We start from the raw sequence: 12,569 nt of genomic DNA, 5'->3' as shown, positions 1-12,569 counted from the left end.
TCCATGAAGCACGCTGGCGCCTTGAACAAACAGCAAATGCAACGCACAAGCTGGGCTCGCAAGGTGCGGCTGCAGGGCCCTGGGCTGGCACGTTTCTGAGCTCCGCGGGGTTAATTGCGCCCCAGAGAACACCATCAAACGCGGAGAGAACATCATCAAACGCGTCCGGCTCGGAGCGTAAACATCTTCACGCCGGATCCGGCGCCGCCGAACGCTCTCCGGCTAATTCCATTTGGTGCATTTGCTCCGGGAGGAGAAAACCGAGGCCAAGTGAAACTGCGGAAACGGGAACAATGCAGGGAGGGAAACTCGCACCCCGTTAGGGGAGCCTTTTCTTCGCCGCGCAAACAAGCCCACCACGCCTCGGAGGCAAGCCCAGATGGCTCCGGGATGTTCTTAGCGGGCCCCGCGGGTCCTGCCCCCGAGGCTGAGCGGCCCGGCGCGGGGAGGAGGAAGGCGGCCCCCGGGCGCGGCGCCCGGCCTTGGGGGTGTCGTAGCTAAAGCCTAACATCCGAGCCGGGGCGCGGAGGCCGGTTTTCGGTGCATTTGCAGGGGGAGCTCACGCCAGGCCCCGCGGTGCTCTCTGCCGCGCACCGTGTGCAGCGCCCTTAAGCCCTTTGGGGAGCCCCTGTCCTTCCCGCAGGGCCTGCGCGCGTCCGGCCGGCCTGGCGTGAGGCTCCGCACGGCGCGGCCGCCCCGATCTCCGGGGCCCTCCCAGGACCTTCCGGGCCCGGCCTGGGGACCCGGATCGGCCTGGGGACCGAGGAGCGGCCTCTCCGCGGCGCCCCCGCCGGTCCCGGGCGGCCTAGCGGGGAGCCCGGGGCGCGCGGCCGCGGCGGGACGGGAGCGGGGGCGCGCGGCGGGGGCGCGCGGGCAGCTTCCGGCGGGGGCGCGGGCGGGGCGGGGCGCGGGCGGGGCCGGAGGGCGCCCCCAGCCGGGCGGCCGCAGGCCCCGCCCCCGCGCGCCGCAGTCCCGGCCGGAGCGTCCCCGTCGTGGCCGTGGCCGTGGCCGTGGCCCGTTGCTCTGGCGGCGGCGGCGGCTCCGGGCGCGCAGAGGGCAGCGGGCGCCCCTCGCCCGTGGCCGCGGCCAGCAGTGCGCGCTGGGCACCCAGAGGCCAGGCTGGGCGGCTGGCAGTGCCCGGCCCTCCTCCTCCTCCTCCTCCTCCTCCTCCTCGCCTCCGCCAGCCCCGGGACTGCGGACTCCGGGCAGCCGAGCGGCCGGCGGGCGATGGCGAGCTAGCGGCGCGGGAGCGGCCGGTGGGTGCCGGGCGGGCGGGCGCGGGCGGGGGGCGCGCGGAGCCCGGAGGCGGCGCCGGGGGCGCATCGCCGGGGCGCCCCCCGCGGCCCGGGCAGGGTGGCGGGTGGCGGGCAGCGCCGGGCGGGCTGCGGGCTCCGGGCTCGGGGTCCGGGGAGCCTCGGAGCGGAGCTGGGGGACGGGGTGGGGGAGGGGGCGCTCCGAGCCCGCCGCTGTCCGCGCGCCCTTGGCCGCTCGGCTCCCCGAGGGCGCAGGCTCCGAGGGCGGCTGCGAACTTGTGCCCCGCGAAGGGCAGCAAGTTCCGAGGCCGGAGGCCAGCTTGGGGGATGGGAGGGAGGCTGAATGCTTGTTTTTCTTTGATTTGCAGTCTGTATCTGCACAGGCTTTCTGTCTATCCCAAGGCGCCAAAGGGATGAGAGCCAAAGTAAAAGTGGTGGCGATGACAGTTAGGCTGCCGGTGTGTGTGGTGTCTGTCGCGCAGGGACAGAGCCCCGCGTGCGGTGGGGACTGTGCCTCTGAATAAGGCGGCTCTTTCTGGTCCTCACCTCCCGCCGCCGGGAATGCATGAGCGCCTTTTTATGCAGTTGGGTATCTGTGTGTTCCTTTCTGTGTGGGCGTGTTTCATACAGCCAAATATTGATCTAATGGGCTACTGTTGTGAGTGGTGTTTGTGGAGAAATGGTGGGTTTGTTTCTTTAATTTTTTTTTGCATTTCTTTTTATGTGTTCTTTTAAGATTACATTTAGCAGCAAAGTTTGTTCAAGTGTGCCTTCCTCTTCGTTCTGTTTTCAGTTCCAGGTTTATCTTTGCGTTAAAGCAGTTGCTCGAAGGGACATGAATGCGGCATCCTAGTACCCGTCAGGGCTATCCACGTGATTTCTTAACCTAAATGTAAAGCGAACCCCGCCCTCACCCCCACAAATGGCAGCTTTTAAAAGCCTTATTTTCTGCAAATGGTGCGTGCCCCTCTCCCGGTACGTGACTATTTTGCCACAGATCTGAAATCATGGTTCACTGATGTCAGAGGATTCCTTGTCCCAGCCTGGCAGACCTCACTGTAGTGGGTTTTCACCGGCACCAGACTGGCCCTCCGCCTGCGTCACCCTTGGACTGGCTGCTGTAGGGCCAGGTGGAAGCTGTGTCCGTGTGGACGCTTTTACCTGCTCCGTGTAAATAGGAGGCATGTCTTTTAGGAGGAACGGGACCGTGTGTGCTCTGTGACAGGTGAGGTCACGCGCCTGCCTGCCTCGTTAGCGGGGACCTGGGCTCCCATCTGGGGATCAGGATCGGCGACACCGCGGTTGTGACTTGGACCGCTTTTGCTTTCTGCTGGCCGTCCTGGATAATACGTTGGCAATAACACAAGCTACTGTCCTATTTAAAATTACCCCGCTGATCTGTGGGACAGGCACAGGAGCTGTGCACCCTGTAGGAGGGTCAGCCGGTATGGAAAGGTACAGAATAGAAAGTATGGAACCCTCTGCACCCTGCTCCCCCACCCAGGAAGCAGGGTCACCAGCTGCCGGCTCATGTCTTTGCAGAGGTAGCCCGGGCTAGTCTGAACCGTCAGTGTGTGTCCTTTGTATTTGTCTCGCTCCCTGCCCTCCCCGCGGAGCCCTGAATCTTGGCCGGCTCCCTGTCAGGACCTGAGAGCGCCGGCTCACGCCCTGACAGCTGCCGAGGACTCCATTAGGGAGAAACCGTAATTGATTTAACCTCCTCTCTATCGAGATTCGTGTAGGTTGTTTCTGATGTTTTGCTCTGAAACGGGGAAACATTAGCTCTTGAGGTTTTTAAGTGGATTTCAATGATTTCCAGAGGCCCACAGAAGCAGTTTACCTCTTTGCAGAACATTCCAGGAAACAACCGCCCCTTCACGCCGATGCGCACCTTTTGATTTGATATAATTTCAGAGTGGTCCGGGAGGGCCTTTGGTATCTTTGTGGCGAAATGATCATGGTCAGTAACTAAAGCCGTATTCCTTGATTAACGCCTTAGCTCTTCCACATGAGGAGTAAAAGAGCAGATGGCCAGTTTTAAGACTAATCTGGAAGAAACATTCTTCAGGGTTTAAATATATATATTTTTTATTCTATCAAGCGTGAGGATAGTTTGTGTTCTATAAAATTTGTTTGCCAGCGGGCACTAAATCCCTATATCTTATATTGGAGTGCTGCTCCAGGAGGGTCACGGATTGTACAGTTTGGGAGGAGGTTATGAATACGTCTGAAAGCAGAGGAAGCTTTTAGAAAATATTTGGCTCTTTTAAATAAAAAAATAAGGTCTCACAGTGCTTTCAGAACAGAAATCGTGGAAGCAGTGCTGATGCTAGGAATGGAGCCTGGTCCATGATAATGTTTGAATATTAGCCAGTGGTGAGCTTTATAGTTCCATTATGCTCGTTTTTTGAGAATGTTTTGAAGACCAGGGCAAGCAGTCATGACCTTTCTTTGTTTTAACTGATCAAACAAACCTCTTAGCGTGTAAGGTGTAGTCTTTCCCCTTTGTTCTTTAGTGCCTGTCATGGCAGTACAACTCTGCTAATATTGTTTATGTTAGCTCTTCCAAAGACATGGAAGGATTCCGTTGGTTACGCTGTCTCAGGCAGGGATTTAGGGAGTAAGAATAAAGCAGTGCACAGGGCCCAGAGGCCCCACGATGGGTTCACACTTGGGGGCGGGGGATAAAAAGCAAGAGAGATTGTAAAGAAGACACTATCAAATAGCGATCAGTACTGGAAAAGTAATAAAAGCGGGGTTGCTGCGATAGAGGGGTGGTGATGGTGGTGGTGCACTGCTGGTTTAGATCAGTGGTCGGTAAGCTGCAGCTCGCGAGCCACATGCGGCTCTTTGGCCCTTTGAGTGCGGATCTTCCACAAAATACCGCGTGTGGGCGCGCACATACGGTGCGATTTAAACTTCGTGGCCTATGCGCAGAAGCCAGTTTTTAGCTCTCAAAAGAAATTTCAATCGTCGTACTGTTGATATTTGGCTCTGTTGACGAATGAGTTTGCCGACCACTGGCCGAGATTGAGTGCCTCTCCAGGCCCCCAGAGATGGAGAGATGTGAGCCAGGAGTTGAAGGACAGGAAGAGGTGTTTCCTGGGAGATCTGGAGGGAGAGCAGCTCAGGCAGCGGGAACAGCACATGCAAAGGCCCTGGGGCCCCACTGCCTCCCAGAGGACCCGAGGCAGCCAGCCCGTGTGTGTGTGTGTGTGTGTGTGTGTGTGTGTGTGTGGCTGGAGTTTATGGTGAAGGGAAGAGTGGCAGGCAGGAGACAGCAGGCTCTGGGAACGGGGCCCTGTGCGTGTGCATATGTCAGGGAATGTTCCAGGACTGGAAGAGAGACCTTGAGTGGTGGGGTTTCTCCAGCGGCTGGGAGCTCCCGGCAGGTAGGCACACACCTGCTGGGTCCCGGTTGCTTCCCACGCACGGCCACAGCCTCGGCCACAGCCTCGGCCACAGCCGGCTGTGAGCATTTGTTGAAATAATTAGGAATCGGTGAGTTTTGCTCAGAATGTTAGGTTTGGAAGTCTTTTTTTTCTTTGTGTTTCGCCTTGGCCCTGGCCTTTCCCAAGTCTGTTACTCTGTGAATGCAGCCTCTCCAATGATTGCTCTAAGTCCGTTGCATTGGTCACTAGTCTCTGAAGTATGAAGCCTTAAAAATGTATCTAATTTTCTAGGACATTGTAGCGGTTTCTGTCGTTTGCTCAGAAGCTTCACCTGGATGTCGGCGGGCTGGTGGTTTGGTTAAGCACTGAGTTCTCAAAGCGGCCCTTTTTCCGAGCCGCAGGTTTCAGTCCTCTGGGGCTGATGACAGACCGATGAGCACATCTCCGTACCTCCTGCAGGTCCCTTTCCTCACAGGAAGAATGTGCGCATGGTCTATTTTAGGGAATATCGGGAACCGTGGTATTTCCTCTTCCCACTTCTAATCTGCGTGTCGTTCTAAATATACGTTCCTTCATGGTAATTGAAAGCTTGGGAAATGGCCATTGTGCCGAGCAGTTGTCACAGACCGCCCTGAGACCCGTCGCCTGTCCCTGGACAGGACCCCTGGGCTCCAGTTCAACATCAGGACCTCTGTGATGCCGCAGAGCGGGGGTTTCCGGTTTTTTTCTCATTTCCTATTCTCCTTGGTTGATCCCAGCACCCAGGGGACCATTTCCGTGTAAGATCATATTGTCTCCAGCCCTCTTTCGCAAGATCTATGTCAGGGGTGGATTCTGTGACTCCCGAGCCTGAAGCAAATCGCCTTTGTCCCTGTCCCTGAAGCGAAGGCCCTGCAGGCCAGTAGCAGAAGCCGACAGCGTCTGCTGCCTGTTGAACTGGTGGCGACACAGGTGGGGGCTTCGGTGCTTGAGTTTCAGGCGCTCTTACGGCCCCCTTTGCATGTCCTTTGCGAGCTGTGGAGATGCAGGCACTGCACACACCTTCTCGCCCGGCATGGTCATTGCTGCTGAGGTCCCTCCTGTGAGCAGGGGCTGTGCTCTCTGGTGCCAGGTGAGGAAAAACACCCTGTGGGTGCATTTTCCGTGTACCATCGCACAGAGGTAAGAAACTCTTGGCTCGGACCCATGCGCTTGGTTTGGAGGGCAGGTGCAGAATAAGCCTTGGAGTCCTCCTCTGTGCCTGTGGTTCAGAATAGGTATCTGCACTGTTCAGTGGCAGTATCCTGAACGACCACAAGGAGGCGATGTTTCTTCCTGAGAGTCTGTGTGTGGCTCTTCCCTGGAGGGGGGCACTGGATCCTGAGGACCCCCCTGAGCTGTACCTTCCTCTCACCGAGGGGAGAAGCAGACTCCTCCCAGGAGACCCCGGACCGAGCACAGTCCAAGCGGAGGTGGCAGGAGCATCTGGTGGAAAATAACAAGTGGTGGCAGAAGCGGTGCTCCCGGTTCTAATATTAGAAATGCCAGGGGAGCAGCGTGCTGCCGACAGAGCTGGGTGCGTATTGAGTTCGGGCAGGAGTAAGCGGCAGAGAAGCAGGACTTCACACCAGGACTGCAGGGCGACAGCCCCGGAGGGTGGGTGCCAGCCAGCGTGCCACCTAAAAGCGGGGTGCCCACCATACCTGCCGGCAGGCATGGGGACCCACTGCCTTGCCAGTGAGGTCCCGTTTCCCGTGCCTTGCCTCCGTGCTTATAGTGCGCAGGAGAGGGAAGGAGGCGAGAGCATGCTGGAGATCTGTCCTAGGGAACAAAGTGGGAGCGTAAGTCTTCATCTCCCCGGAAGCTTCTCCTGTGTTCATGCCTCGGAGATACCGGCATCCTCAGCATTGTCCCGTAGGTGCAAAACTGTTCATTTTGGAAAACCTGGCTCTGATTTCACGGGAGAACACCATAGAGCTTAACGTGCAAAGCTCTTACTGGTCATAGGAACGTAAGCCCACGGATGTGCAGAACTGGAGAGCCAGACGAGGCCTGAGACCATCTGGTCAATCTCTTAAGTTTCCTGATTTAAAACAAAACAAAAAAAAACCCAAGCCCCAGAGGAGTGGGCATTCGGTATTTGTGGGACAAAGCACTATCTAGAAGGATCTGAAGAACTTCGGGTTGCACCTTAGCTATGGAGCAGGAGGGATATACAATTTTGTGAGTTTCTCGTTAAGAAATGGAGGAAGTTGCTATTAAAGCCCAAACTCTTCAGCCTCATAGGAGCCAGAGGGCAAGTGAGGATGCTGAGCCTCGCTCCCTGGCGGGGGTCTCTGAGCCCGGGTCTCCGATCTCCCAGGAGGCAGTAATTCCTTGAGTTCAGGCCACTGGGACCCGGTGCCTTGGACATGCTGTTTTGTATTTGAAAACATACGTACTTTAAAACCTAGCGTTTTGTTGTCAGGTTGTTTTGCTGTTTTTCCAGAAGTGCCTTCTGAATAGCTTCACTGTTTTTTTTTTTGTTTGTTTTGTTTTTTTTTAAAAAAACTTAGGGCCATATAGGGATCTGATTGTTTAAACACAAAGCGAGCCAGCCGGAGAGTTTTGGAAATTGTCACTTCCAAATGCCGCCGGTGGGTGTTTTAACGGTGACAACTTTCCAGGAGGGCAATTTTGGATTACTCATCGAAAGCCTCAAAAATGTGCCATGTCCCCTTAGTCAGGCATTTCCACCGCCAGGAATTCAAGGAAAAACAACACAAAGCATGCGTACGGGGCCGGTCTGTCGCCCCGGTCCGCGCCCACGTGGGGCGTGTGGACACGTATTCCTGTCAGCAGCTTCCTCCCCCCACGGGGAGCCTCCCCTGGGCGGGAAGGCTGCTAAACGGGGTGTCTTCCCCTCGGGAGGGGTGTGTTCTCGGGAAGCTTGGGGGGAACTCATCTCCAGGATCTGGTGACCTCCACAGAAAGTGCACGCCAAAAAAAAACCCACCTCTAATTTGCCAAAATGACGCTCGTGGCTTTGTCTGTGATAGTGTGATAATTATAAGCTGGAAACAACTGAAATGCCCAATGATAGGGAGATGGATTGCGCCAGTGATGGCATCCTATATAATAAAAGACATAATATGCAAATGGCCGTTACCCCGCAAAGCAAAAGGACCGGATCTGGGGTCAGCAGGAGGGTGGGGCAGCAGAGAGCTACAGGAGGAGGCAGGACAGCAAGCTATGGGGGGCAGTTAGGGGAAAGTAGGAAGGGGGAGCTACAGGAGGCGGGGCAGTGGGCGGAGAGCCACTGGAGGGCGGCAGAGAGCTACTGCCGAGCTACTGGTGCACGGATCCGTGTGCAGGGCTACTAGTACCCTTATAATGGGCACCCTTTCTGCATTAACCTGAGGGAGGGCGGTGCCGGTGGATGTGGAACATAATCCGAACTCGTAAACCCAACATGCAGATTGCAAAAACGGTATGTGCAAGTTGATCTAAGGTTTTTGTTTTTGGACGGTGGATGTGAAAGAGGACAAGCTGGTGTGTGTGTGTGTGTGTGTGTGTGTGTGTGTCAGAGAGAGAGAGAGAGAGAGAGAGAGAGAGAGAGAGAGAGAGAGAGAGAGAGAAAGAGTGAGGGGGAGAGGGCTGTGCCAGAAAGATTATATACCAAACGTTAGATGAGATTGCCTTTGCGCGTTGGAATTACAGGTGAGCGTTACTCTTTGTGTTTCCCTGACTTCCAGCATGTAAAGCTTTGTTATATTCTAAAGGAAACGGGTGGAGATCCCACTTGCCCTCCCCTGCGGTGTGAGCGTGGGCAGGCTCTGTGTCTGTCTCCGGCTCCGTGGAATGGGAGGGTGACATCCCGCGCACGGTGCCCGCGGGTGCCGGCGTTACGTCTGCCTCACCAGCCTGGTCTGAGGACTGAGGCCAGTGTTGTACATTCCTGTTCACACAGGGTTTCTAAACAGAATCGCCTTTTTATTTTTATTTTTTTAAATAGCTTACATCCAACTGTTCTGAGAAGCGTCTCAGGACATTCTGACAAAATATCCCACTGCCTCTGGCCACTGGGAGGAAATATTTTGTTGACTTTTTATTCACTTTGAAAGTGAAATGCTTTCTGCTGCCAAGAAGTTGCGTTTTGAATGGGAGGGAGTTTTTTTTTCTGTGACTGCGTTCTTCAGTCATCCTCTATGACGAGTTCCTGAAGGCCAGGGTCCGCTTTTTCACAGCGTCCTCAGGACACACGGGTGCACCCGCTCCGTCGCTAGCTAGCAGGGCCTTTCTGTGCCAGGCAGTGGGTCCGCTCCAGACCCTCCACAGGGCCCAGGACAGACAGACGTGCCTTGGGATGGGGGATGACACGGGAGTGACGGGTACCGTCCAGGGCCCAGAGGCACACACAGCCAGCCTGCTACCACAGGGGGCCGTCCGGAGCCTCCTGCCGTCCCCTGCCGTTTTGAAAGGGACCTTGTTGTCCTGTGCCTTTTCCTCGAACACAAACATCCCTCCCGCGTATTCCACAAATTACACGGGGAGCAGACGAGGTGACTTCTCCCTGACACCTGCCGGTGATTTAGTGACGGCTTCCATTCCACACGCGTGAGAATGCCCCGGGCTAATAGTCTTACAATTGCCTCCATCTGTCTTCGGCGAGGGCCCCGCCTTTTGGAGATTGCCTTTTATAAGATTACCGCGATGGGCTCCTACCCATAAATTCAGGGCGAGTGGAATTCACGGGCATTCTGTTTGGGAAATTCCGGCACATAATCTTACTTTGGATGACAGCGATAAAGCCTTCCGTTTAAAATAATGGTCCTATCTGACGTTAATTTCATCATTTGTCCTTTATGCAGGGATAGTTGTGTGTGTGTGTGTTTTTTTTTCTTAGTTGGCAGCCATTATAAATATTTTTTTAAAGATATATTTTCTTTTTTTACAGAGAGGAAGGGAGAGGGATAGAGAGCTAGAAACATCAATGAGAGAGACACATCGACCAGCGGCTTCCTGCACACCCCCTACTGGGGATGTGCCCGCAACCGAGGTCCATGCCCTTGACCGGGATCGAACCTGGGACCTTTCAGTCCTGAGGCCAATGCTCTATCCACTGAGCCAAACCGGCCAGGGCCGTTGTAAATATTTGACTGTAAAGTAAACCCTCGGCGGTCACGAAAGAGGCCTTGGCTTTTACCTCCCTGGCGCAGCCTCACGGACGACGAAGCCGGGTCCGCGGGCCATTGCTGCCCGGTTCCCGTGCAGACAGCCTGGCGGTTAGATCACTCACAGGCCGGAGCCGCCAGCAGCGCCAGCATCTCCTTCTCTGTTTATATCCCACTGTTTCCTAGCCCCACCGTGGCGTTCCGAGGCCCGCGCTACTCCCGCCCCCAGTGGAGCCAGCAGCGAGCCTCCTGTTTTGTTTTGTTTTTTATTGTGGGGGAGGGGTGCACTCTTCATGAAGAGACACCGATGCCTCTGAGAGGCCCTGAGTGCCTGATGGCACAGCAGCCAGGCGCTGTGGGCGTGCAGACTCCGCCTGGTGGCAGCGCCCTCTGTCAGGTGCCGCGCCAGCCAGCAGGGCAGGGGCCGCTGCTCCGGGCCCTCAGCTCCCGTGCCCGGAGGCCACGCTGTGATTGCGGGGCTCACAGGTCCCCGGGGGAGGGGGACGCACACATCCCCGGGCCTGGCCGCTGGGACACAGGCTCAGGTGCTCCGGGAGCCGTGGAGGGCTCCTACCCCAGGCGGTTCTCCTCTGCCTTTGGTCCAGGGGTCTTCAAACTACGGCCCGCGGGCCACATGCGGCCCGCAGAGGAGTCTGATCCGGCCCGCCAGGTTTTTTGGGCAGTGAGCTCAGCCAAGGTGTTACAGTAGGAATTAGTAGTTCATATAGTCCGGCCCTCCAGCTCTCTGAGGGACCGTGATCTGGCCCCCACTTTAAAAAGTTTGAAGACGCCTGCTTTGGTCCTTAGGCTCCTGGGAGAGACCATAAGGATGATTTCTTTTTTCTTCTTCTTTTATTTATTAAGGTATTATATGTTTACATATCTTACCAATTCCCTCCCCCCACTCCCATACATGCCCTCCCTCCCCGGAGTTTTGCATCCATTGGTTATGCTTATATGCATGCGTACAAGTCCTTCAGTTGATCTCTCATCTCCCCCACCTCTCCCTACCCTCCCCGCTGTAATTTGACAGTCTGTCTGTTGCTTTACTGTCTCTATATCTATCTTTTTGGTTCATCAGTTTATAATGTTCCTTATTATCCATAAATGAGTGAGGTCATGTGGTGTTTCTCTTTCATTGACTGGCTTATTTCACTCAGCATGATGTTCTCCAATTCCATCCAGGTCTCCGCAAATGATAAGATTTCACACTCCTCTTATTTTCACTGAGGACGGACAGCAGGGATGCCCTGGGTGGGAGTTGGCAGCAGGCATGTGTCTGTCTGGGGACCAGTAAGGAAAGATAGTGGGAAGGAGAGATGCCAGCCGGGTTTTGAAGGCCGAGGCGGTGTTTGCTACGTGGACCGGGAAGAACGGGGTGAGGAGGGCACCGGGCAGAGGGCACGGCGTGTGCAGGGACGTGGAGGATGGAGCCTGGCGGTCTGGCGGGACCGGAGCACGGGACAGTGGGCAGGCGTGGGACTGGGACCTTAGACGACGCAGAAGCAGCAGGGAGCCTGGCCCAGGCCGAAGCTGGCCCGTGGAAAGTTTCAGGCCTGAGCCTGACATTTCAGAAAGGTGACCGAGGTTGTGCGGGGAGGACCAGGGAGTCTGGAGGCAGCGAGGCGAGGCAATGACGGCCCACCCGCTGGTGCCCGGTGCGCCGGCCTCTTCCTGAAGCCCCCGATGAGCCGTCGGAAGAAGCCTCCGCGTGTTTAAAGCTCTCACACACAGATCTGCACACGCATGGACGTGTTTACCGTGTGTGCCTCCTGGTAGGATGACCAGGGGCCCCCCGTGTGGGCGCCTGGGGATGAGGGAGTGGAGAGGCCAGCAGACACAGCGGCTGCCTGGGCTGAAGCTGCTGGGTGGAGGGCGGGAGCCGGCAGGTGTGAGAGGAGGGTTTCCGGGAGCCGATGGGCAGCTGGACAGGTGCCTGATGCCTTGGTGCCTGATGTTGGCCCGGAGCGCAGACCCCACACAGAGAGGAAGGTCACCGGGAGGCGGCAGATGTGTTAATGAACTTGACTGCGGTAACCGCTGTACGGTGTGTGCGTATAGCAAGTCATCACGCTGTGCACTTTAAACACTAAACCTTTCTGTCAGTCACACCCCAGTAAGGCCAGGGGTAGAGTCCGGGGGAAGCAGGGAGTTGGCTGCACGGATGGGGGATGGGATGAGAACACGTGGAGTAAGATCCGTATTGGAGTGGGAACGCGTAGTAATTTGGGTGGTCATCAAGGCAATTGTAATAGCTTCTGCTTCACTATAACACTGCCTGGATGTTGTGTTAATTACCTGGGAATTTTCCAGGCTAAAGATGCCTCCCCCAGATTTTACTACCGCCGCGGGGGGATTGGGGGGGGGGGCAGTGATGGAGTGAGGAGACAAGACACACCCTCTCCTTCTTACTTTGGCAGTTGCTTTGCCTAAGGCTCCATCCCACTGACCAGTCTTTGGTGTGTTTCCAGTGGGTTGCTGCTGAATCAGCTCTGCTCCAGCCCGTGTGTGTTCATTCTCTGCCTCTTGCTGTCACCATCATCATCGTCTGAGACTGCCTCTGCTGAACTGATCTTACTGGGTCAGCGTGCATTCGTTGGGTGAATTCATCGGAATCCTCCTTATTTCATCCAACATATTTGCTATGTTGCCCATTTCTTAACCTTGTGGTTTGATGAATAGGATACCTGTGTCTCCATCCAGCTCCTCAGTCAGTGTCAGGGACTCTGTCACATCTGCCTGTAGCCTTGTCCATGGGAACAGCATCCATAAGTCAGCACCGCTGGTCACGT

At 56.0% G+C, this 12,569-nt stretch overlaps 1 protein-coding gene across 2 annotated transcripts in view; it reads left to right on the top strand.

The window, feature by feature from the left end:
* The first annotated feature begins 958 nt into the window (after positions 1–958).
* LIFR (LIF receptor subunit alpha) overlaps positions 959–12,569 on the top strand; it is a 59,960-nt gene continuing 48,349 nt past the window's right edge. For both annotated transcript variants that reach the window (XM_036410451.2, XM_045571842.1), the window contains exon 1: positions 959–1,256. The gene's annotated coding sequence lies outside the window, so the exon portion shown is untranslated. The remainder of the gene's footprint in view (positions 1,257–12,569) is intronic.

This window comes from Pipistrellus kuhlii, unplaced genomic scaffold (genome assembly GCF_014108245.1).
Source record: "Pipistrellus kuhlii isolate mPipKuh1 unplaced genomic scaffold, mPipKuh1.p scaffold_m20_p_4, whole genome shotgun sequence".
Taxonomy (NCBI): Eukaryota; Metazoa; Chordata; class Mammalia; order Chiroptera; family Vespertilionidae; genus Pipistrellus; species Pipistrellus kuhlii.
Note: the sequence above shows the minus strand (reverse complement) of the source record. Positions and strands in the feature narration are given on the sequence as shown.